At 43.5% G+C, this 25426-nt stretch overlaps 1 long non-coding RNA gene across 1 annotated transcript; it reads left to right on the forward strand.

The window, feature by feature from the left end:
* The first annotated feature begins 385 nt into the window (after positions 1 to 385).
* Positions 386 to 8579, forward strand: LOC137224616 (uncharacterized). The gene is made up of 3 exons (XR_010943407.1): positions 386 to 837; positions 5956 to 8286; positions 8350 to 8579. It is a non-coding gene; the product is annotated as an uncharacterized lncRNA (long non-coding RNA).
* Positions 8580 to 25426: the final 16847 nt, after the last annotated feature.

Below are 25426 nucleotides of genomic sequence, written 5' to 3' on the forward strand. Positions count from 1 at the left end.
CTGTTACCAATAAATCAAACCCAACCACGGCAAAACAAACTACCTTGGCCATCTAACTTGGAATAGGCAGCTGGGAAGCATAGTTGAAACCACTGAGCATCTGAAAGGTAGGCACACTGGGGGGAAACCAGCGAGTTTAGTTTCCAGGTTTAGAGCACAAGGTGATAACTAAAAATCTGGCCGTGCTTGTAGCCCGGGAAGATTTTCCATGGCTTATGATGGTTCCTTTTCTCCTTTGTACAAAATGACATAAAATAAAAATTAGTGGCTTACACTGTGGGACTCGAGGGACATTGTTCCAGCTAATGATTAAGAACTCTCCAGACAATAGGGGCTTCTTAGACAATGGGTGAATTTCCAGGAGGTCCGGCCCCCTTCCGAGAAGGAGGGAGATAACAAAATGTAAAAAAGGTGTCTGTCAAAGACCAATCAGACAGCTGGGGAGAAGGAGGGAGATAACAAAATGTAAAAAAGGTGTCTGTCAAAGACCAATCAGGCAGCTGGGGACAAGTTCCCTCTCTGGTCCAAGCCTAAGCCGGGACCAATCAGCAGGAGAACACAACCAAATCTATAATTTACATACGGGGAAGTGGGAACCTATAAAACTGACATATTCGCGCCCAAAAGGGTTCCTTCTTCGACCTCCTGCGTGAGGACCAAGGAACCCCGGTGCACCGGCCTTCAATAAACCTCTTGCGTTTTGCATCGACTTCCGACTCTTGTTGTTTCCTGGGCGAGTCGAAACTCCTAGGAGACCGCGCAGGTCTAACATTTGGGGGCTCGTCCGGGATTCCACTCGCCCCGGACCACAAGAACATCGGGAGTTGGAGGTACCAGGTAAGCTCGAGCTTGATTGTCTGTTTGTCCCTTGTTCTTTGTGGGCCATTATCGGAGGAAAGCCGTAAGAATCGGCTTATTATGGAATCTGTATCGGACCTCTGGCTAGGCAGACGTGCTAATAGCCGGCGTCCATGAGCCCTAGGGGACGCCCTGGTGGCTCATCTGGAAGGAGAGGCAAACTCTGTCTCCCCTTCACTCGGTTTCGGCAGTTCCCTTGGTGATAACTGCCATCTGAAGAAGTTTCGGTTTTGAAGCGAGCTCGCGGTGGCCCATACGTATATGTGTTTCGTGGAGTTTTAACTGTTTCTGTATTGTGGTCTATTCTTCTTCTCTGACGGACGACAATGGGACAAACTATGACGACTCCTCTTTCCCTTACCCTAAGCTATTGGACCGAAGTTCGGGCCAGAGCCCATAATTTTTCGGTAGAGGTAAAGAAAGGAAAGTGGCAGACTTTGTGTGCCTCTGAATGGCCAACATTTCAGATAGGATGGCCCCCCGAAGGATCCTTTTTATTAGACAAGATTAAGCTGCTGAAGTCTAAGATATTTAATATAGATCCCCACGGACATCCAGACCAAGTACCATATGTCTTGGTCTGGGAAGATTTAATTCTCTCCCCACCTCCGTGGGTCCGGCCCTTTGTTTCCTCAACAGGTACGTCCGCGCATACATCAGCAACGTCGGAGATATTAGCCTTAAAGAAAAACCCCAACACGGAGAAGCTACCCGACGCCCCGGATCTACCGAAGGCGATTTATCCTGACCCGCAGTCCGATTTGCTTCTTTTGGATTCCCCACCCCCTTATCCTCCGGCCCCGAATCCCCTACCACCTAGAGGACCCCCAGCTCCACTGCCCTCGGCACCAAGGGAACCATCCATGATGGAAGAAGAAAGGGGTCCCTCAGTGGGCACTAGGAGCCGGAGGGCTATCTCCCCGGACTCCACTGCCCTACCTCTTAGAGAATATGGCCCCCCCGATGGCCAAGGGAATAGACCTCTCCAATATTGGCCCTTTTCCTCTGCAGATCTTTATAATTGGAAAATGCATAACCCAACTTTTTCCGAAAATCCACAGGCCCTTACCGCTTTAATAGAATCTCTTGTTTTCTCCCACCAGCCCACATGGGATGATTGTCAGCAGCTGCTCCAGACTCTCCTAACGACTGAGGAGAGGCAACAGGTTCTTTTAGAAGCCAAAAAAAAATGTATTAGGCGCCAATGGGCAACCTACCCAGCTGCCTAACGAGATTGATGCTGGTTTCCCACTCGTCAGGCCAAACTGGAATTTCAATGCCCCGGAAGGTAGGGAGCGCCTGAAAATGTATCGCCAGGCTCTGGTGGCGGGTCTGCATGGAGCGGCCAGACGGCCCACTAATTTGGCTAAGGTAAGGGAAGTAACTCAGGGGCCCCAGGAATCGCCAACTGTGTTCCTGGAACGTTTAATGGAAGCCTTTAGACGCTTTACCCCTTATGATCCAACTTCGGAGGGACATAGGGCTACTATAGCAATGGCTTTCATAGATCAAGCGGCCCCTGATATTAAGAAGAAATTACAGAGGCTAGATGGCTTGCAGGGATTTTCGCTTCAGGAGTTAGTAAAAGAGGCAGATAAAGTATATAACAAAAGAGAAACAGAGGAAGAGAAGGAAGAAAGAAAGCAGAAAGAGCAGGAAGCCCATGAAATAAGACGGGATAAGAGACAGGAGAGGAATTTAAGTAAGATACTGGCCACTGTGGTTGGAGGAAGAAATATAGGGGATAGAAATGGGCAGGAAGGGCGAACGGCAGACAGAAGGCGGCCATTAGACAAGGACCAATGTGCCTACTGTAAAGAAAAAGGACATTGGGCGAGAGAATGCCCTAAGAAAAAGAATGGAGGAAGGCCAACCAAAAACAAAATCTTAACATTGAAAGAAGAAGACTAGGAAAGTCAGGGCTCGAACCCTCTCCCCGAGCCCCGGGTAACTCTTAAAGTGGAGGGGGAACCTGTTCAATTTTTGGTAGATACCGGAGCCCAGCACTCCGTCCTTCTCCACTCAAAAGGTCCTATCTCAGCTAAAAGGTCATGGGTACAAGGAGCCACTGGGAATAAACAATATTCATGGACCACACGAAGGACAGTAGATCTTGGGATTGGACGAGTAACCCATTCATTTTTGATTATTCCGGAATGCCCCTATCCTTTGCTGGGAAGAGATTTACTCTCCAAAGTAGGGGCTCAAATCCACTTTCAGCCAGAAGGTCCCACCATAACTGATAATAAGGGAAGGTTACTTCAAATATTGACTATGAAATTAGAAGATGAATATAAATTATACGAGCAGCCTTCATCCTCACGAGTTAATGTTACTGATTGGGTAACTCGGTTCCCTCAAGCCTGGGCAGAAACTGCCGGAATGGGGATGGCCAAAAATCGGCCCCCGGTGCTAGTGGAACTCAAGGCAACTGCCACCCCAATAACGGTCCGTCAATACCCCATGAGTAGAGAAGCCAAAGACGGTATCCGTCCCCATATACAGAGGCTACTAGACTTGGGCATCTTAATAAGATGTCAATCAGCATGGAACACCCCTCTCCTGCCGGTAAAGAAACCAGGAACAAATGATTATCGGCCGGTGCAGGATCTACGAGAGGTAAACAAACGGGTGGCAGACCTCCACCCCACAGTTCCAAACCCTTACAACCTCCTGAGCACTCTTCCACCTCAACATATGTGGTATACTGTTTTGGGACTTAAAGATGCTTTTTTCTGTTTAAGACTCTCTCCCCTGAGCCAACCCTACTTTGCCTTCGAATGGAAAGATCCAACATCGGGAATGTCTGGTCAGCTGACATGGACACGGCTACCTCAGGGATTTAAGAACTCCCCGACCATCTTTGATGAAGCCCTCCATCAGGATTTGGCATTATATAGAGAATCAAATCCCCAGGTAACATTACTCCAATACGTTGATGATATTTTATTAGCTGCTGAGACCCAAGAAGATTGTATCAAGGGTACTGAAAAACTGTTAACGGAACTTGGAACCCTGGGATATAGAGCCTCAGCCAAGAAAGCACAAATATGCCAACAACAGGTCAGTTACCTGGGGTATCTATTAAAAGGGGGGCAAAGATGGCTCACGGAGAGCAGAAAGGATACGGTGGCCCAAATTCCGGCTCCCAAAAACGCCAGGCAGGTTAGAGAATTTTTGGGGACGGCCGGATTCTGTAGACTATGGATTCCAGGGTTTGCTGAGCTGGCAGCCCCATTGTACCCCCTAAACAAAAACAGCACTCCTTTCGTTTGGGGCGATAAGGAACAACGGGCTTTTGACCAAATCAAACGAGCTTTACTTTCAGCTCCAGCCCTAGGACTGCCAGATGTAACCAAACCTTTTCATTTATATGTGGCCGAAAATAAGGGCATTGCAAAAGGAGTATTGACTCAGAAATTGGGTCCCTGGAATCGCCCAGTTGCTTATTTGTCAAAAAAAATTGGACCCTATGGCATCAGGATGGCCCACCTGTTTAAAGATAATCGCTGCAGTGGCCATTCTAGTCAAAGATGCTGACAAACTAACTTTAGGACAAAATCTAACGATAACAGCTCCTCATGCCCTGGAAAATGTAGTCCGTCAACCACCGGATAGGTGGCTAACTAATGCCAGGATGACCCATTACCAAACCCTGTTGCTAAACTCAGATCGCATCAAGTTTGCTCCAGCCACAGGACTCAATCCAGCCACCTTGCTACCTGATCCTGACTTGGAAGGCTCCACCATCATACATGATTGTCAGGAAGTACTAGCCGCAGCACACGGCAGTAGGCCAGATCTGATGGACCTGCCCCTCCCTGATGCTGATTTCACCTGGTTCACGGATGGGAGCAGTTTCCTGGAGGAAGGTAAGCGTCGAACTGGGGCAGCCGTGGTAGACGGAAAACAAGTCATATGGGCAGCGGCGCTACCACAAGGGACCTCAGCCCAACGAGCTGAATTAATTGCCCTGACGAGGGCATTAGAGATGGCAGAGAATAAAAAAGTAAACATCTACACAGACAGTAGATATGCGTTTGCTACCGCTCATATCCACGGTGCCATTTACCAACAGAGAGGGCTACTAACTTCAGGTGGCAAAGAAATTAAAAACAAAGACGAAATCGTGGCTTTGTTGACTGCACTCATGCTTCCTACTAAAGTCAGTATCATCCACTGCCCTGGACATCAAAAAGGAAATACCCCAATAATTAGGGGAAATAATATGGCTGACCAAGTGGCCCGAGAAATAGCATCGGGAGAAGTCATTTTAGGACTGTCAGATAGAGTTCCTGAAAAACCAGGCCGCGATGAAGAAATCATCCCGGCCACAACAAAAGGAACTTTGTCCCCTCAGCAAGCAGAATCCATGTTACAACAGATGCACAGATGGACACATTTGGGGACTAAAAAGATGGTAGCCTTGTTACAAAAAGCCGGGTACGAAACCCCTGGAATGACAAAATTAGCTGAACAAATTGTGCAGGAATGCGTCCCATGTCAACAGGTAAATGCTCGCAAAGGGAAACTTGAAACTGGAAAGAGACTCAGGGGGGACCGCCCAGGAACTTACTGGGAAGTGGACTTTACCGAAGTGCGTCCTGGAAGGTAGGGTAATAAATACCTTTTAGTTTTTGTAGACACTTTTTCAGGATGGATAGAGGCTTTCCCAACAAAGAAAGAAACAGCTGCTGTAGTAGCCAAGAAGATTTTAGAAGAAATTTTTCCTCGATTTGGAGCATCAAAGGTAATAGAGTCTGATAATGGTCCAGCCTTCGTCGCCCAGGTAAGTCAGGATGTGGCCAGATATTTGGGGACTGATTGGAAATTACATTGTGCCTATAGACCCCAAAGTTTAGGTCAGGTAGAAAGAATGAATAGGACTCTAAAAGAGACCCTAACTAAATTGTCCTTGGAGACTGGCGGTACCGATTGGACGGTGCTCCTTCCTTTGGCCCTATTCCGGGTTAGAAATACACCTTCCCGATACCATCTTACTCCTTTTGAAATATTATATGGTGCCCCGCCTCCCCTCCTCACTTCAGGAAAAGAAATAAAACCTGATTGTCAAAATAACACTGACTTATATGCTAGGCTACTGGGACTCCAATTGGTCCAGAAAGAAATATGGTCCCAACTCGCCAAGGCCTACCAACCGGGAACACCGGGAGAAACTCATCCTTTCCAAGTCAGAGACTCCGTATACGTCCGTCGGCATCGAACCCAGACGTTGGAACCTCGATGGAAAGGACCATACACCGTCCTCCTCACCACCCCAACGGCCATAAAAGTGGACGGCATCGCTGCCTGGATCCATGCTTCACATGTGAAGGCTGCACCAGCGACGGCATCATCAGGATGGCGGGCCCAAAGAACCGACAACCCGCTCAAACTCAAGCTTCTACGAACCTAAGACTTATAATTTTGGTTTTACTGCCTTTACTGACTGTAAGTGATTTTAGCCCTCACCTCCCCCAACGTTTAACTTGGCAGGTAATTTCTCAGACTGGAGATGTAACCTGGTCCATTAGTCATACTGCACCCCCCTGGACCTGGTGGCCAGATCTTTTTCCTGATGTTTGTAAATTGGCTATAGGAGCACCTTATTGGGATACAGAAGATTCTCATGATATGAACACTGCCCCTTCCAAAGTTTCGGAAACTGATTGGTTTGGGCCGGGTTGCAAAAATGCAGGCAAAAGAATGATGCTTGGTATCCTCACTTTCTACGTATGCCCCGGGTTCCACCGCCCTTGATCTCTGAATTATAAATGTGGTGGAACTGAAAACTTTTATTGCAAAAGCTGGGGATGTGAAACTACCGGGGATACTAATTGGAAACCCACCTCAACTTGGGATTTTATTACTGTAACGGCTAATTATTCTCATAATGAGGATACCGGACACCGGAGTAAATGTTCAGGATGGTGTCATCCCCTTAACATTTCCTTTAGTAATCCCGGAAAAAGAGATAAAAAATGGATAAATGGTCATTCTTGGGGCGTTAGATTTTACATGAGGGGATATGATTTAGGAATATTAATGACCCTTAAGCTAAAGATTGAGACTCCTGCTCCTATATCAATAGGCCCAAATCCCATACTTGGCCCCCCTTTGCTTCCCCCGGCCCCTTCAACTACGTCAACAAAGAATGAGACTAATGAAACCTCTGGATCCAAAGAACCCACAGTTAAGCCTGGGACTCCTCAGGATAGGATGCTTTCTTTGGTGCAGGCAGCCTTTACGGTTCTCAATGCTACAAACCCGGAGGCTACAAAATCATGTTGGCTCTGTTATGCTGCCCCTCCCCCTTATTATGATGCTATAGGATATAGCTCCAACTATACTAATTCTACCTCCTCAGACCAATGTCGATGGAAGCAAGAAGGGAACAGTAAATTAACCCTGTCCTCGGTTTTTGGAAATGGTACTTGTATAGGAACACCTCCCCAGTCCCATAGACACCTTTGTCATGATTTTAGCCTCCCTTCAGGCTCAGGATATCTTGTACCTCCTCAAGATGGATGGTGGACATGTAACACGGGGCTCACCCCTTGTGTCTCTTTAGAGGTTCTTAATACTTCAGCTGACTTTTGTGTGTTAGTGCAATTAGTCCCTAGACTTATCTACCATTCAGACTCATCCTTTTTAGATGAATATGTAGGAAAAACAAAAAACAAAAGAGAACCTGTAACCCTCACATTGGCTGTCCTTCTAGGACTAGGAATATCTGCCGGGATAGGAACAGGAACCACAGCCCTCATACAACTACCCCAGTATTATGCAAGTTTAAGACAGGCTGTAGACATCGACCTTCGAGCATTAGAAAGTTCCATAACTCAACTAAAGGAATCACTCACCTCACTTTCAGAAATGGTGTTGCAGCCTAGATTTGCTGTTTCTTAAGGAAGGGAGATTATGCGCCGCTCTAAAAGAAGAATGTTGCTTTTATATTGATCATTCAGGAACCATTACCAAAACCATGGATAAACTAAGGGAACGCTTAGATAAAAGGCAAAGGGAGAGAGAGAACGAAAAAGGATGGTTTCAATCATGGTTTGATAAGTCCCCCTGGTTTACCACCTTAATCTCTACTCTGTTGGGACCTCTTATTGTTTTATTGTTGATTTTAACTTTTGGACCATGTGTTCTAAATCGCTTGATAGCATTTATTAGAGAACGTATCAGTACTGTACAAGTTCTAATGTTAAGACAACAGTACCAAAGTTTACGAACAGAAGGTTGAGATTCCATGATTGGAATCAATAGTCACAAGAAAAAGGGGGGAATGTGGGACTCGAGGGACATTGTTCCAGCTAATGATTAAGAACTCTCCAGACAATAGGGGCTTCTTAGACAATGGGTGAATTTCCAGGAGGTCCGGCCCCCTTCCGAGAAGGAGGGAGATAACAAAATGTAAAAAAGGTGTCTGTCAAAGACCAATCAGACAGCTGGGGAGAAGGAGGGAGATAACAAAATGTAAAAAAGGTGTCTGTCAAAGACCAATCAGGCAGCTGGGGACAAGTTCCCTCTCTGGTCCAAGCCTAAGCCGGGACCAATCAGCAGGAGAACACAACCAAATCTATAATTTACATACGGGGAAGTGGGAACCTATAAAACTGACATATTCGCGCCCAAAAGGGTTCCTTCTTCGACCTCCTGCGTGAGGACCAAGGAACCCCGGTGCACCGGCCTTCAATAAACCTCTTGCGTTTTGCATCGACTTCCGACTCTTGTTGTTTCCTGGGCGAGTCGAAACTCCTAGGAGACCGCGCAGGTCTAACAACACTCCCGGGTCCAAGAGGATGTTGATATAAGTTTTGGAAGCGAGAAGCACAGACCACCCCCAGGAGGAAATTCCAGAGAGGAAAAACATACTATCAGGGTACACATGATCGTAACCTGATTTAGCATCCTTTAAAACCACAGTCTCCTCCAGGATTTTCCTGATTACTGTCTTCAGAAGCGTGAAACAGTTACACGGGATTTTCCTGATTAACGAATGCAAAAGCATGAGAAAGTTCCATGAGTCACACCATAGACTTGTCTAATTTGAAGTCTGCTGCCAGGCAGTTTGGAGGGTTACATATTTATTACTGCTACATAGCAGTTCTGGGAAAAGTAAAATATGTTAGTCATAAGAAAGCACATTCTTTAAGTGGGCTAGAATCTTTCAATCAAGTGTTCTTAACCTTTTTTTTTTTTTTTTTTTTGGTGGTAGAAGTGGGAAGGATCATGGATCTCTCTGAGAGTATTTGAGAATCTGAGGAAAGCTGGGGAGTGTGAGTGCACCCCAAGAAAACGCTTGGGTATACTGTCATACTACACTGTGCTTTATTTCATGGGGTTCATAAACCTCTGAACTCCCTGTAGTTAGAAACCACGTTATACGTTAGGGTCCCAATGGAATTCCCTAGACAGCTTAAGATGCTAGAACAGAACTGCTTGAGGGCTGGACTTACTGCTGCAACTGGGTCAAGACCAATGTCCTTAACTCTGGCAGCCCTCTGCTCTCCCTAAAGCCACCTGGGACAGGAAGCAGGGAAACAAACACCCAGCTACAGTTAAGAGTTATCAGACAGGCAAGGAATAATCTGAATTTTGGTTTCAGTTACTTTTTCTTTTTTCCAAAAATACCACTGAATCTACTTGGAGTAAGACAAAAAAATCTCAGCAGTTGTTTTTCTCCAGAGAATATCAATCTTACAGTTAAGTTTAATGAGTTAAGAGGAAATCAGTTTCCAGTGAAAACTAACTGGAATCAGATAAAACAGGACAAATAGAAAATAAGACCTTCACAGGAATCCCCATTAATAGGGCTGAGCACGGGAAACAAATCATCATCATACATTCACTCATGCATGATTTATTTGTGAATTAATTTAAGCAAGTTTCCATTGAGACTGCGATGTGGCAGATTCCATGGTATGGGGATATTCCACTGATTCAACGGATCCTGTCCAGCAGTGACAATAAAGTGCTGTGGGAGCTCGGAGCTGTGGGTACCAACACCATCTTCACGGATCAGTGAAAGAGATGGGCGAGCCCAGGAGCTAACTGTGAACACTACAGGTGAGGCCATGTGATGACAGTGAGGATGACGATGACCCACCTCCAAAGGGTAGCAGCAGCCTTCCTTTAAAAGCGTGTTCTATTGCTAATTCCTAGAGAGATGAAAACCAAAACTACAAAGAGCTATCTCCTCACTCTGGTCAGAATGGCCATGCTCAAAAAGTCTATAAACAACAAATGCTGCAGAGGGTGTGGAGAATAGGGAACCCTCCTACACCGTTGGTGGGAATGTAAGTTGGTACAATTACTATGGAGAACAGTATGGAGGTTCCTCAGAAAACTAAAAACAGAACTACTGGGACTTCCCTGGTGGTCCAGGGGCTAAAGCTCTGTGATAAACTAAGAGTTTGCATGCAGCAACTAAGATTCCGCATGCTGTAACTAAGACCTGGCACAGCCAAATAAATAAATAAATATTAAAAAAAAGAAAACTAAAAATAGTACTACCATATGACCCAGCAATCCCACTCCTGGGCATATATCCGGACAAAACTCTAATTCAAAAAGATACATGCACCCCTATGTTCACTGCAGCACTATTCACAATAGCCAAGACATGGAAACAACCTAAATGTCCCTCAACAGATGAATGGATAAAGAAGATGTGGTACATATGTACAACAGAATACCACTCAGCCATAAAACAGAACAAAATAATGCCATGGGCAGCAACATGGATGGACCTAGAGATTATCATACGAAGTGAAGTAAGCCAGAAAGAGAAGACAAATACTATATGATATCACTTATATGTGGAATCTAAAATATGACACAAATGAACCTATCTATGAATCAGACACAGAATCACAGACATCGAAAACAGACTGGTGGTGGCCAAGGGGAAGGGGGTGGGAGAGGGATGGAGTGGGAGTTTGGGATTAGCAGAGGCAAACTATTATATAGAGAATGGATAAACAACAAGTTTCTACTGTATAGCACAGGGAGCTATATTCAATATCCTATGATAAACCATAATGGAAAAGAAAATATTAAAAAAGAATGTATATATAGGTATAACTGAATCAGTTTCCTGTAAAGCAGTAATTAACACAACATTGTAAATCAACTGTACTTCAATTAAAAATAAATCTGTGTTCTAACTGCCTTGTGTTACATGGTAAGTGCTCAGTTAGCTCTGTGCTGAGTAGACGAAAGTTTTTCCTTCTCACTTGGTTGCTCAGTGACTCCATAACAGGCAGGGTGGTCATGATCAGTCCTATTACGAAGATGGAAAAAACTCAGTCTTAAAGAACGTAAGCAAACGTCCAAAGCTAGCACAGTTCATACCTGCAGCTCCGTGTCTAGAATCCAGGACTTTTCAGCTCTCAGTCCAGGATTCTTCCCACTATAGCCCAACAGGGAGGTGAGTGATTTTTATAGACTCCTGAGATGGATGCAGGACATCGCGGAAGACGAGAGTCTGTAAAGCTAGCCTTAGTCCTGTTCAGAGCTGCCTGATAATCTTGTCCTGCTGACATTAAATGGGCCGGATTGGAGAGGAAGGAGCAGTAAGCTAAATAGTGACTGAACTGGAATCAGGTGGGAGAGAAATGAAACGACAGTAAAGGAAAACATTAAGTTCCTTAGAAACTGGGACAGGGTAAACCTGCGGAAATCAGACGCGAGCAAAGCTACAGACATACTTTCTTGCCACAGGTGAGGTGAAAAGATAAATAACAGGTGGTTTTAATCCAGTAGAGTTCCGTCATCAAGGCTTCAAGGCCATTGTCAAATTCAAGACAGTCTGGGGTTGTTCTCTTCTGCTAGTTTTGGAGAGTCTGGGACACGTTCACATCAGGAAAGATGGATATTCAGATGGAGAGAGAGAGAAAGGAAGCTGGGATGATTCCCAAGGGGATAGGAGCTCAAATTCTGTTATGTTGAGGTCCTGCCATGCCCATGGCCTTGCCTTGGTTTGCTTTTAGGAGCTCAACTGGATCACTTCATTGCCAAATTCCAGATTTACAAACTCAAGGCTGTTTTTCAGTAAGTGGTGTGGTGTGGTGTTTGCATACTCCACAGGACACAAATTGTCTCTTATTTGATTTAAAACACACATTGTATTCTAGGAACTCTAGGCCCAGGAGCTGAAATGCCTGGGAAAACTCTAATCGAGCTCTAGCAGGTCTGAAGAACTTGGTTAAGGTCATCAGAGAAACAACTCTCCCATTAGTGCTTTTGAAGAACATCGCAGCCAGATGCCCTCTTTTTGCAGCCAGACTGGGCTGAGGCGCCCGTGGAGAGAGTCATCACACTCTGGTGATACAAGCAGAGACGGGAATGGGGCTGAGGGTGGCGGCTGGAACGAGGGTAAACAAAAACACGTGGAGGAAAACAGCCAGGACTCAGTCCAAGAGAAACATTCACGATGCTTTCTCAAAGCCATTTCTTAACCTTATTTGAAAGGACACAGATGCCTCTGGGCTGGGAGAAAGGCTGCAACGCACAGCACTGAGGACCACTCCATGCAGGCAGGTGCACAAAGCCAGGAGGAAAGGATTCAGACGAAGATCCTTAATGGGTAAGGACTAGCCTGGGCATCCGGATGAGAGGCCCCCCCAAACGATAGATCTAGGTGACCTGTAACCAAATCCGATGCAAGCACATAAAAGTCATTAAGGAAATCGGATTTGTTTTTCTGTGATCGATAAACAATCAAAAGAGCAAATGGACAGGAGGGTGAGCATAAATGAGGATTCTAATAACCTATAACGCCAAGTTTTCAAGGCGATGCTATAGGAAAAAAGCAAAGAAAGAAAAAAATATAGATTGGTAGAAAGCAAAAAAAAGGGGGGGAAAGAAAAGAAGAAGAAAGGAAGACAGCAAGCGCCTCCCTACATTGCAATGAAAAGCAGAACAGAATGAAAAGCTATCTGGTTAAGCCTCTTTTTAGGAATGAATAGCTCATGCTCACTAACCAGTTTTAGCAAGGGTGAGGATATCCGAGGTTTAATTGGAAATAATCTAGCATTGCACCAGAAGCCGTTCCTTAAAACTAAGGCGTCCAATAAAGCCAAAGCTAAAGTCCAATAGCCAAAGCTAAAAGAGGGTCTCCCACTTCTGTATTTGGAAACAGGAGCACAAAGCCTAATTGGCCAAATAAAGGAGCTGGAGGCTCCACAGAAAACCCTCTAAGCCCATGATTGATGTCCACTGACACCTTGGGACAATGACACCATGGGAACCGGCAGAGGAGACACAGCATCCACGACAAGGGGGTGCCCTGCCCAGGGCCTGCAGAGGAGACCCCAACGCAGTCACAGCCCTACATCAGGACAACGTACTTTCGAGTTGCCACGTCTGCCTCGGAGGCATATTCTCAAACTTGACATTTCTGTTTTCATTCCTTCGACAACTATCTTTGCAGAGCCTCTGTGTGCCAGGCACTGCTGGTGGTGCTGAGTGTGCAGCAGAGAGCACAGGAACTCAGTGCCTTCCCCTGGGCGCTTTACATTCGATGAACATTTACATGGTGGGGAGGCGGGCAATAACCACAGAGACAACACAGTGTTAGGCAGTGGTGAGTGCTCGGAAGGAGAAAAAGAGCAGGGTGAGGGGAGAGCATAACCAGAGGAACTTTTCAGCAGGAAGTTAAACAGAGACCCCAGTATGGAGGTTCCTTAAAAAACTAAAAATACAGGTGCCATATGACCCAGCAATCCCACTCCTGGGCATATATCCAGAGAAAACCATAATTCAAAAAAGACACATGCACCCCAATGTTCATGGCAGCACTATTTACAATAGCCAGGACATGGAAGCAACCTATGTGTCCACCAACAGATGAATGGATAAAGAAGATGTGGTCCATATATACGATGGAATATTACTCAGCCATAAGAAAGAATGAAATAATGCCATTTGCAGCAACACGGATGGACCTAGTGATTACCATACTAAGTGAAGTCAGACAAAGACAAATATCATATGATATCACTTATATGTGGAATCTAAAAAAAAAATGGTACAAATGAACTTATTTACAAAACAGGAAAAGACTCACAGACATAGGAAACAAACTTAGAGTTACCAAAGGGGAAAGGGACGGGGAGGGATAAACTGGGAATTTGGGATTAACATATATACCCACTATTATATATAAAATGGATAACCAACAAGAACCTACTGTATAGCACACGGAACTCTGCTCAGTATTCTGTAATAACCTAAATGGGAAAAGAATTTGAAAAAGAATAGATACATGTATATGTATAGCTTAATCACTTTGCTGTACACCTGTAACTAACACAACATTTTTAATCAACTATATCCAATGTAAAATAAAACAAAAAAAACCCAGAGATGCCCTGCAACAGATACGCGTTATCGTCCTCTGAAAATTCTCTGTCAGACACAGTCAAAGCCATTTTTGCACGTTTGGGAGGCTCCGATGTCCATCCTGAGATGGACTCAGAACCCAACTGATCGGCCTGACTGGTGTGGAGGCAAGGTGCTCTCAAGCAGTATGGGCTGTGACTGTGGTGGACTCTGGCTGTGGTGGCCCCAATGCCCACACGTCCTGGGGTTTACGCCCTGTACAGACTGTCCTCTTGAGTGTGGCCTGGCCTGGCAGCTCCTTTTAACCTGAATCCTTAAGAAGGCCTGGTAGTTTCTGCTTTTGCACCCTGGGCCCTATCCTGAGCCCAACCTGCTGTGGGAAGCCCAAGCTAGTCTTATGGGGAGACCCAGAGAGGAAAATCCAGGCCCCAGGAGAGGTGGGTAGATCCTCCTGCCCCAGCCGAGCCAGCCTAGGTGACCCTGCATGCAGGAGGGCAAGCTGCTCTGAGGCAGGAGATAGACGGGCCCCAGGCTGAGCAGTTGAAGTCTGTCCCTTGTGGACAGATACTCCAAGATAAGACAATGACAGGAACAAGGAGAAGCTGAGCCCTGCTTGAACAGAAGATAAAAAGACCACATATTTCTAATTCTCGAGGTCAAGGAGACCTTCCCGACCACACATGTGCAGAAAGGCTCCTGGGAGGTCAAAAGGGAGGGCGTGCCACCTCATAGTAGGTGATGTCAACCTTCCCATAGTCCTCTGCGCTAGAATCCATCTGGGCTAAAAGATGTGCATGCATGTCAGGGAGGGTCCTAGGGCAGGTCAGGTGTGGAAAAAGAAGTGAGATAATTGGTGAAAGTCAACAAAGACCCGAAAGAGCTGCCCTGCACATGTGATTAAATCACCACTTTACTGGGTTCCTCCTCATTAGGGAGGTTGCCCACACCTTTTCTCTCCGATGTGCATCTCTGCCTTACTTCTGTCTTAACTAAACAGTTTCTCTCTGTGCTCTCCCACTTGTTGTGCTGTGTCTCTAATAATAAACTTTGTACCTGTTTTTCCAGTTTTTGCCTCCTTGAAACATTCTTGCTTTCAAGTGGGGCAAGAGCCAGGGCAACTTTTCTTCCAGCCTCTAGCCCTTGCTGGTCTAGTGGTTCGGATTCCTGGTTTTCACCCAGGCTACCCAGGTTCAATTCCTGGGCAGGTAACTAAGATCCTGCTTCAGAACAACTCACTGCCGTCTCCCTCAGATCAGCTCCACCCAGAGCTGCACACACTGCAGAATCAGGAGCAAAGAAATAGAATGGTTGATGTTTTAAACCACTACATTTGGTGGGTATTTTATTATTCAGCAGTAGTTAACCAAAACACTGACTTTCAATTTCAGGTACTAACATAATAACTTTTTATGCACAATTTTGGCTTGGAAAATCTGGGATGGGATTTAGACTTTTTTTTTTTTTTTTTTTTTGGTTTTGCTGTCTTTGCCTTTGATTTTAAAATACCTCCTCATTTGAGGACATAAATTACTGGATCTCAAATAGGGGAAAAATATGTTCCGACTTAAAGCTTAAAAATAGAGATGTCTGTTATTAGGAAGACAAGAATACGTTTCTGCTGACCTATTCCTCTCACGAGGGCCAAACTTCCGTCCTGCCATAATTCTGTAGGTAGGAAGCTGAACTAGAGCTGACCTCAGTTAGCATTTCCCAACTCAAGTGACAATACCCCACCCTGGAATTCCTGACAACACTATCAAGCTCAGACAGCAGCCAGTTTCTGGCTATCCTCGGAAAGTGCCGGCAATAAAGTCTTGTCCAAACAGGGGACAAATCTGCCTAGCTTTATGCAAAGGAAAAGGAAAAGCAAAGCAATTAATTCACCCTGGGGAAACATGCTGAGGCCGCGCTCTTACCGGGTGCTGCAAAATGTCAGCTGCGCTCTCAGAGAGGATGCGCCGTCCTTCCCGTTCTCTGGCCCTTCCACCTCTATCGCGGGGGAGGGCAGCAGATGACGAGCGGTGGGTGGGAGGACATTTAGGACATGAACGGGTGCTATAAACCAGGATATAGTGGGAACATCACTTCTTGAGGGCATTGATCTTAACTACATTTGTGTCACATACATCAAAGCTCACGAGAGGATACAGCCCAAGGGGTCATCAAGATGATCTACTGCAGAGGTTCTCAAAGTGTGGTCCTAAGACCAGTAGCATCAGCAACACTGGGGAACTTGTTGGAAATGCAAAGTCTTGGGCCCCACCCAACACTGACTGAATCAGAGATTCTGGGAGGGGGGCCCAGTATTTAACAAGCCTGCCAGGTGCTTTTTGATGCACACTCAGGTATTGAAATTCTGGAAATAAACCCCTAAAACTTCTATTTACATTTGTTTGTAATTTAAAAAGGAGAAACACGGAGCGTTATTAACATTTACATGCAATCGACTCTCCTGTTCTCATTTGATTCTTATCTTGTGTCATATGGGATAAGACATTTTCCACAACCCAAAGGATTTGAGATTATTATCACTACTCCTTCATTCACTTTCAGTCTATTTAAAAATATTACTCTTATGCCCACTGGCAGATTTACAAATTGTATTACCTAGTTTTAATTTCACTAACCTGTTTCAAATGGCCAAGTGGCTTAAAGGATTCCTGCAAAGAAACTGCAAAGCTGAAGCAAATAAGAAAACGGGCAGAGGTCACACTCTCACGATCTGCTCACATTTTTACGAGCCATGATTTTGTCCCCACTATAAATATTGTTGAAAATAATATCTTACTGAGTACTCAAATAAAATTTTATTTAATATAATGAAATTTAAAATATTTAAGATGTTGTTTGGTTTACCTAATGTCATTCCTTAAAATATCTATTTTATATGGCCTGAGAATATAAAAATATATTAGCACAGAAGTACGTTTGTATACTTCCTGTACGTACCTCGGGGACTCAGTCTAAAATACCTTTTATTGATAGGATATACTGATATACTCTATTGCGCTCTTTTAAACAGAATTCTTCATAGCAGGTGTACAGGTATGCACAATAAATTCTGAAGATAGTATAGGCAAGTTATGTTTCTTATCCAGGGTAAGTGGAAGATATCAAATAGAATAGAAACAGTTTGGGAGAACGTGCTATCATTTATCTTGGGTTAAACTCTCTGGGGTTTGACTGCCTTGAGAAATGTCCAAATCAAGAACAATTATAGATTTTTCTCACACCACATACACCATGAAACATTGAACAAATACTTCTTTTAGACTATTCAGAAGCTTAGAAAGGAAGAAAATTGTCCATTTAGTGGTCACCAAAACCAGTAAGATGGGAATACAGTATGATGTGTAGAAGAAAAATAAAGAGAACCAAGACGAGCACTGAAAAAAAAAAAAAAAAAAGAAAGTTTTGGGAATGGTGACACATGGGTACCTGTGTCTGGTATATAAATATGGAATACCCCAAATGGTTAAACTTGACAGGATTAATGCCATAAAATTAGCAGAAACTGCTCCACAGACACAGTCACACCTGGGATTTCGTGTATTTTTATATATAAGATGTGATTTTTATCTATTTCAAATCAGTACTAAATCCACCAACCCCATTTCACAGATGGGGAAACTGACGCTTACCCAGTTACATAAATATATCAAAAATCTAAGGGAAAGATTTAAACTCTGGAGCATCTGCTGGATCCCATAACCTATTGCTATCAGGTGACTGACGGCCTACTTGTGGCTTTTTAGCTTACGAAGCCTGTGAAGGTGGCGATGGGAGATACAAGTGGGCTGAACAAGATCGGATCCAGCTTGGAGATTTGTGTTCATCATAGAGCTTGCAGGAATTCTTAGAAGACAGGGCCAGAGTGTCCTCAAAGAACCTGGACTAGTTGACAGTACGTCCAGAGAAGGTAGAACGTTCCTGAGAAGGGTTTCCTATGCTATCACCAGTGATATCACCTGGTTGATGGGATTTGCCATGTGTTTTGCGGGCAGTATAATTTTTTCACAGCATCGCACAGATTCCCTTCTTCACGAATTACAAATCTTGGGATGGTGTGGATTAAATGGGCTTTCAGGCCTTTCGCTGATTTTACAAAATGTCTAACGCTGAAGTTTCCATTATTACCACATCTTTTCAGTGCTTTTGGGTGGCTAACTTAGACTCCCTTGTCACTGTGCCTGGAAAAGTAAGTTTCACCAAAGTGAATTTCATGAAAAAGTAATAATAAATGATATAGAGAAAAAACTTCATTTAAAAATCAAAGTGCACCTAAAGACAGTATCCTTTGTGACCTATCATTGATGATTTTCTTAAAACATTCTTTTATTTCTTTATTTATTTGGCTGCATCGGGTCTTAGTTGCGATACGTGGGATCTTCACTGCATCATGTGGGATCTTTGGTTGGGGCGTGTGGGCTTCTCTCTAGTTGTGGCACGCGGGCTCTAGAGCACGCAGGCTTAGTTGTCCCATGGTGTGTGGGATCTTAGTTCCTCGACGAGGGATCAAACCTGCGTCCCCTGCATTGGAAGGCGGATTCTTAACCACTGGACCACCAGGGAAGTCCCTTCTTAGAACATTCTTATCAAGTATCATTTGCAAGTGGGTGGCAGGGACCGCCTTCAGGTGGGGTACCCTGTAGATCGAGAGATGGCCAGCTCACAGGCTCCAGAGTGCCACCCAGTCTGGAGGCACATGCATTTTCCACTTATACTATTAAGGGTGCATCCCACAGCTCACCGTTCAGAACTTTCCTGCCCATGTTTTCGACTCCTGGTACCTGGTAATATCAACAGCTCCAAATTGCATGAACCTGGCCCTGGCTATATGCAATGATCCTTCTTGTTAGGCTCTGTATCTGGGTGGCTGAGCCCTGCAGGAGGAGAATCCACAGTAGATTCATGGTGTCCGTTTTAGAGCCTGGTAATCTGGTATGTTTTCCTGGTCCAGCGGCTTCTCCATTCTCAACCACCACAATTATAAACCTTCCTTCCTGTCCTCAAACCTATATTCTCAATGCTTCCTTTTCAGAATACTCATGATAGGTTGTACTGACCAATGTGGAAGATTAATAACTAACAGTTCTCTTACCAACTTGACTAGAGCCTCATGTGGGCTGAGCCGGCATCAATGTTGCTCACATAGACTCCCCCAGAGGGTTTCACCTGGGGTAGCTGCTCTAATATGCATTTGAATATTTACGGCTCAGGAGAGATGAGTGGCTGCTTTCAAACCTTGACCCTTGGGCCCTGTCCCCCTCCAAATACCAGTGAGCCCTGGAGGGGGTCTCAAACAGCCTTGTCCAAACATCCTGTGTTGATGGAGCTGTAATCAGTCCCTTCGAGCTTCCTGATTAACTGGTGAGGAACAACTGGGGCACAGTCTGCAGTGCCTATGGAGGTGGTAAGTAGTGTCCATGTTGACCTTGGGACGAAGTCTCTAAGGGCAAAACTGCCAGAGACTGGTGAGCTTCTCTGAGATGTACAGGAAACGGGAAGTGGAAATTAAAGGCAAGAAATTCAATAAAAATGCTAATTCATTTAGCCACCAATTTTTAATCATTTGACCATTTAATTAATGAATCAATTAATTCTGTTTGGACTGTGGCTCCTTCCTGAAAGCATTTGGGGCTGATGACAATAAAAGACAAATAAAATAACCCTAAAAGTTACGAAAATTCAGAAGAAATGTTGGTTTATTCTCCACTCCCTGTCTCAAGAAAATCCAGGCAACCAGGAGAGGATGTTGCCCTTAGGAATATTCTAATATGACACAGATTAAAGAAATTACAAAAGGAATTTAGACACCTGGCCAGATGAAAAAATAAATGGAAAAGGTATTGAAGTTGGATTCGATAAGGGAGCAGGCTGAAAGGCTCCACGTAAAGAGGCCTCAGGTGTCTTTGCTTTTGCCACCCCTGACCAGACAGTCCCCAACTAAAGCAGCAGCTGACCACAGATGCAAAAATGAACTCCACTGAGGTGGGTCAACTCCGGATCAGAAGAAGCACTTCTCAGAGCCCACCCCAAAGGGCAGGCTTGCAGAGTCACGAGCTAGTTAAATGATGGTTAGTTCTGGAGAAGCTCCTTACACATCAAAAGCTAATCGATACACCCTGACTTTGAACAACACAGTTTGAGCTACGTGGGTCCACTTTACACGGAGTTTTTTCACTTAACACATACTCCAGATCTGCAGTTGGTTGAGTCCCTGGATGAGGATGGGTAGATTTGGAGCAGGGCTGGCTGTAAAGTTATGCGTGGATTTTCAACTGTGCAGGGGTTGGCACCCCTAACCCCCAGCATTGTTCGAAGGTCAACTATATTTCATTTCACACATAATCACCTCTTGAGAAACAAATACTTGTTTGCTCCAATCTGCAGCTTTGCCACATGGAAAAATCTTTTTAAGCTTTTCCTGAGTCCGTTTCAATTTCGTCCTTGATGAATCTTGTGCGGCTTAACCCTCGGCTATTGGATGTAATATCCATAGGGGTAAAATAGAGTACCACGAATTTCTGCTCAGCAACCTCTGTTGCTTCTTTTTCACTACAAAACCAAAACAAAGAAATACTCCAGAGGTTAAGTTGGACTCCTAAAGATCCAGACAGACAGCTTTGGTGAGTTGTGTTTGTTCAGGTTTTTTATGCTTCTGGGGGTACTAATACTATTGAGTTTGGGTTGAGAAAATTTTTTCCTCTTGAGAAGCTTGAGTCAGGGGCAAACCTAGCAAATCAACACCCACAGATATTTTCTACAAGGTGGTAAGTCAAACAATCCAACATCAGTATGTCTGCTCTCCCACAGTAAGATGGTCTCTGTAAACCAAACGAACAAGCATAAAAGGAAAAAGAAAGAAAATGCTTCAGAACACAAATGTATATTTTAACTTACAAACACAAGCATGCCAAATACTTTTCAGAAAGCATGCATGAGAATGACAAACAATTCACGCTTCAGCCCTAAAAGCTTTCCACTCTCTCTGGCTCCAACATGTATATAAGAGGTTTAAACGAACAAGAAAAACATGTTGGGATTAGGATTTGATTCCAAAGAGCTCTTATATCATATAGAATGGCCAGGAGTTACACTAGCTTCAAAAGACACACCAAACAAAAACTGATTTTTATCAAATAGCATTAATACTTTATGGACCAAAGTTGTTTTCACAAAGTATTTACATAATGAGGAGCTTGCCAAGCTGTGTAAATGTTTATGGCGTTAGGATTCCCATCTTGACGCTTTCAAATTCAGTCAAAGGAAAAACCATGTGTTTGTTTATTTGAACTTTAAAATTTGTAACTAGATATCAAACCGCACATTTCTGAAACACAAATGGTGGGCCCAGTTCTGACTCAGTTAACTACTTTGACAGTGATGGTCAGACACCCCAAGCTGGGGTGCTGGCAGATGCATTTTTATAAGTTACTTCATTTCTTTGTTAACTGACCCAATCACGTGTAAGTCTCAATGATATAAACATTAGTCAGAAATTAATTGTTCTGGACTTGTTAATGTGAAAACGTGCCCGAGATGCTCAGAACCTGACTGAAATGAATAAACATAACTGTTTTTTCACAAAGTACCACGTCTTTTCATATGTTATTTCACTTTTCTTGAAATAACTAAAAAGTTCTCTACCAACCTGAGCTTCTAGCTTATTTCCAACATGATTTTATGAAAGAAGAAATGAAGGGCTTAATTATCCCATTACCTCTGAGGCAATCAGTTCAGAAAAGTGATCCAAGTCACAGAGGAAGTTTCTGGAATATAATACCAGGCTCCTGACTCTTAGCTTTAGGCTGAGAAGTTTTAAACTTCGCTAGCGTGCTGTCTTTGGTCTCCATGTTAAACCACACATTTAAGGACAGTCATGGCAGGCATAAAACCCAAGCTTTCCTCTCATAACTGCTGTTTTTCTGTCTGCTTGAGTATCCCATTTTACAAAATGCCTTCTTCCGTCCTTTGAAGCCTTTCTTCCTTTATGCTCCCTTTATTTTGCTCTTTACAAACCTTATGATGTAAACCAGCAGTTCGCAAACTTTGCCATGAGTGAGAAAATGACTGGGTAATCATTATCGCATGATTCTTTCCCCTGGAATGTTTTTTTGGTTGCATCATTCAATACGGTTTTTTTTTAAAATTTTTAAATTTAATTTATTTTTTCATACAGTAGGTTCTTATTAGTCATCCATTTTATACACATCAGTGTATAAATGTCAATCCCAATCTCCCAATTCATCACACCACCACCTTCACCCCCTGCTGCTTTCCCCCCTTGTGTCCATACGTTTGTTCCCTACATCTGTGTCTCAATTTCTGCCCTGCAAACTGGTTCCTCTGTACCATTTTTCTACGTTCCACATATATCCGTTAATATACGATATTTGTTTTTCTCTTTGTGACTTACTTCACTCTGTATGACAGTCTCTAGATCCATCCACGTCTCTACAAATGACCTGATTTCATTCCTTTTACTGGCTGAGTAATATTCCATTGTATATATGTACCACATCTTCTTTATCCATTCGTCTGCTGATGGGCATTTAGGTTGCTTCCATGACCTGATTATTGTAAACAGTGCTGCAATGAACACTGGGGTGCATGTGTCTTTTTGAATTATGCTTTTCTCTGGGTATATGCCCAGTAGTGGGATTGCTGGATCATATGGTAATTCTATTTTTAGTTTTTTAAGGAACCTCCATACTGTTCTCCACAGTGGCTGTATCAATTTACATTCCCACCAACAGTGCAAGAGAGTTCCCTTTCCTCCACACCCTCTCCAGCATCTGATGTTTGTAGATTTTCTGATGATGCCCATTCTAACTTGTGTGAGGTGATACCTCATTGTAGTTTTGATTTGCATTTCTCTATTAATTAGTGATGTTGAGCAGCTTTTCATGTGCTTCTTGGCCATCTGTATGTCTTCTTTGGAGAAATGTCTATTTAGGTCTTCTGCCCATTATTGGATTGGGTTGTTTGTTTTTTTAATATTGAGCTGCATGAGCTGTTTATATATTTTGGAGATTAATCCTTTGTCCGTTGATGTGTTTGCAAATATTTTCTCCCATTTTAAGGGTTGTTCTTTCATTTTATGGTTTCTTTTGCTGTGCAAAAGCTTTTAAGTTTCATTAGGTTCCATTTGTTTATTTTTATTTCCATTACTCTAGGAGGTGGATCAAAAAAGATGTTGCTGTGATTTATGTCAAAGAGTGTTCTGCCTATGTTTTCCTCTAAGAGTTTTTTTTTTTTGCGGTATGCGGGCCTCTCACTGTTGTGGCCTCTCCCGTTGCAGAGCACAGGCTCCAGACGCGCAGGCCCAGCAGCCATGGCTCACGAGCCCAGCCGCTCTGCGGCACGTGGGATCCTCCCGGACCGGGGCACAAACCCGTGCGTGTCCCCTGCATCGGCAGGCAGACTCCCAACCACTGCGCCACCAGGGAAGCCCTCCTCTAAGAGTTTTATAGTGTCCAGTTTTACATTTAGGTCTCGATTCCATTCTGAGTTTATTTTTGTGTATGGTGTTAGGAGTGTTCTAATTTCATTCTTTTACATGCAGCTGTCCAGTTTTCCTAGCACCACTTATAGAAGAGACTGTCTTTTCTCCATTGTATATCCTTGCCTCCTTTGTTATAGATTAGTTGACCATAGGTGTGTGGGTTTATCTCTGGGCTTTCTACCTTGTTCCATTGATCAATCTTTCTGTTTTTGTGCCAGTACCACATTGTCTTGATTACTGCAGCTTTGTAGTATAGTCTGAAGTCAGGGAGTCTGATTCCTCCAGCTCTGCTTTTTCCCTCATGACTGCTATGGCTATTCAGGGTCTTTTGTGTCTCCATACAAATTTTAAGATTTTTTGTTCTAGTTCCGTAAAATCTGACATTGGTAATTTGACAGGGATTGCATTGAATCTGTAGATTGCTTTGGGTAGTATAGTCATTTTCACAATATTGATTCTTCCAATCCAAGAACATGGCATATCTCCATCTATTGGTATAATCTTTAATTTCTTTCATTAGTGTCTTACAGCTTTCTGCATACAGGTCTTTTGTCTCCCTACGTAGGTTTATTCCTAGGTATTTTATTCTTTTTGTTGCAATGGTAAATGGGAGTGTTTCCTTACTTTCTCTTTCAGACTTTTCATCATTAGTGTATAGGAATGCAAGAGATTTCTGTGCATTAATTTTGTATCCTGCTACTTAATCAAATTCATTGATTAGCTCTAGTAGTTTTCTGGTGGCATCCTTAGGATTCTCTATGTATAGTATCATGTCATTGGAAAACAGTGACAGTTTTACTTTTCCTTTTCCAATTTGTATTCCTTTTATCTTTTCCTTCTCTGATTGCTGTGGCTAGGACTTCCAAAACTATGTTGAATAACTGTGGTGAGAGTGGACATCCTTGTCTTGTTGCTGATCTTAGAGGAAATGCTTTCAGTTTTTCAGCATTGAGAATGATGTTTCCTGTGGGTTTGTCATATATGGCCTTTATTAAGTTGAGGTAGTTTCCCACTATGCCCACTTTCTGGAGAGTTTTCATCATAAATGGTGTTGAATTTTGTCAAAAGCTTTTTCTGCATCTATTGAGATGATCATATGGTTTTTATCCTTCAATTTGTTAATATGGTGTATCACATTGGTTGATTTGCATATATTGAAGAATCCTTGCATTCCTGATATAAATCCTACTTGATCATTGTGTTTGATCCTTTTAATGTGTTGTTGGATTCTGTTTGCCAGTATCTTTGTTGAGGATTTTTGCATCTATATTCATCAGTGATATTGGTCTGTAATTTTCTTTTTTTGTAGTATCTTTGTCTGGTTTTGGTATCAGGGTGATGGGGGCCTCATAGAATGATTTTGGGAGTGTTCCTTCCTCTGCAATTTTTTGGAAGAGTTTGAGAAGGAGGGGTGTTAGCTCTTCTCTAAATGTTCAATAGAATTCACCTGTGAAGCCATCTGGTCCTGGACTTTAGTTTGTCGGAAGATTTTTAATCACAGTTTCAATTTCATTGCTTGTGATTGGTCTGTTCATATTTTCTATTTGTTCCTGGTTCAGTCTTGGAAGGTTATACCTTTCTAAGAATTTGTCCATTTCTTCCAGGTTGTCCACTTTATTGGCATAGAGTTGCTTGTACTAGTCTCTTAGGATGCTTTGTATTTCTATGGCGTCTGTTGTTACTTCTCCTTTTTCCTTTCTAATTTTA

Source organism: Pseudorca crassidens, chromosome 5 (assembly GCF_039906515.1).
Source record: "Pseudorca crassidens isolate mPseCra1 chromosome 5, mPseCra1.hap1, whole genome shotgun sequence".
Taxonomy (NCBI): domain Eukaryota; kingdom Metazoa; phylum Chordata; class Mammalia; order Artiodactyla; family Delphinidae; genus Pseudorca; species Pseudorca crassidens.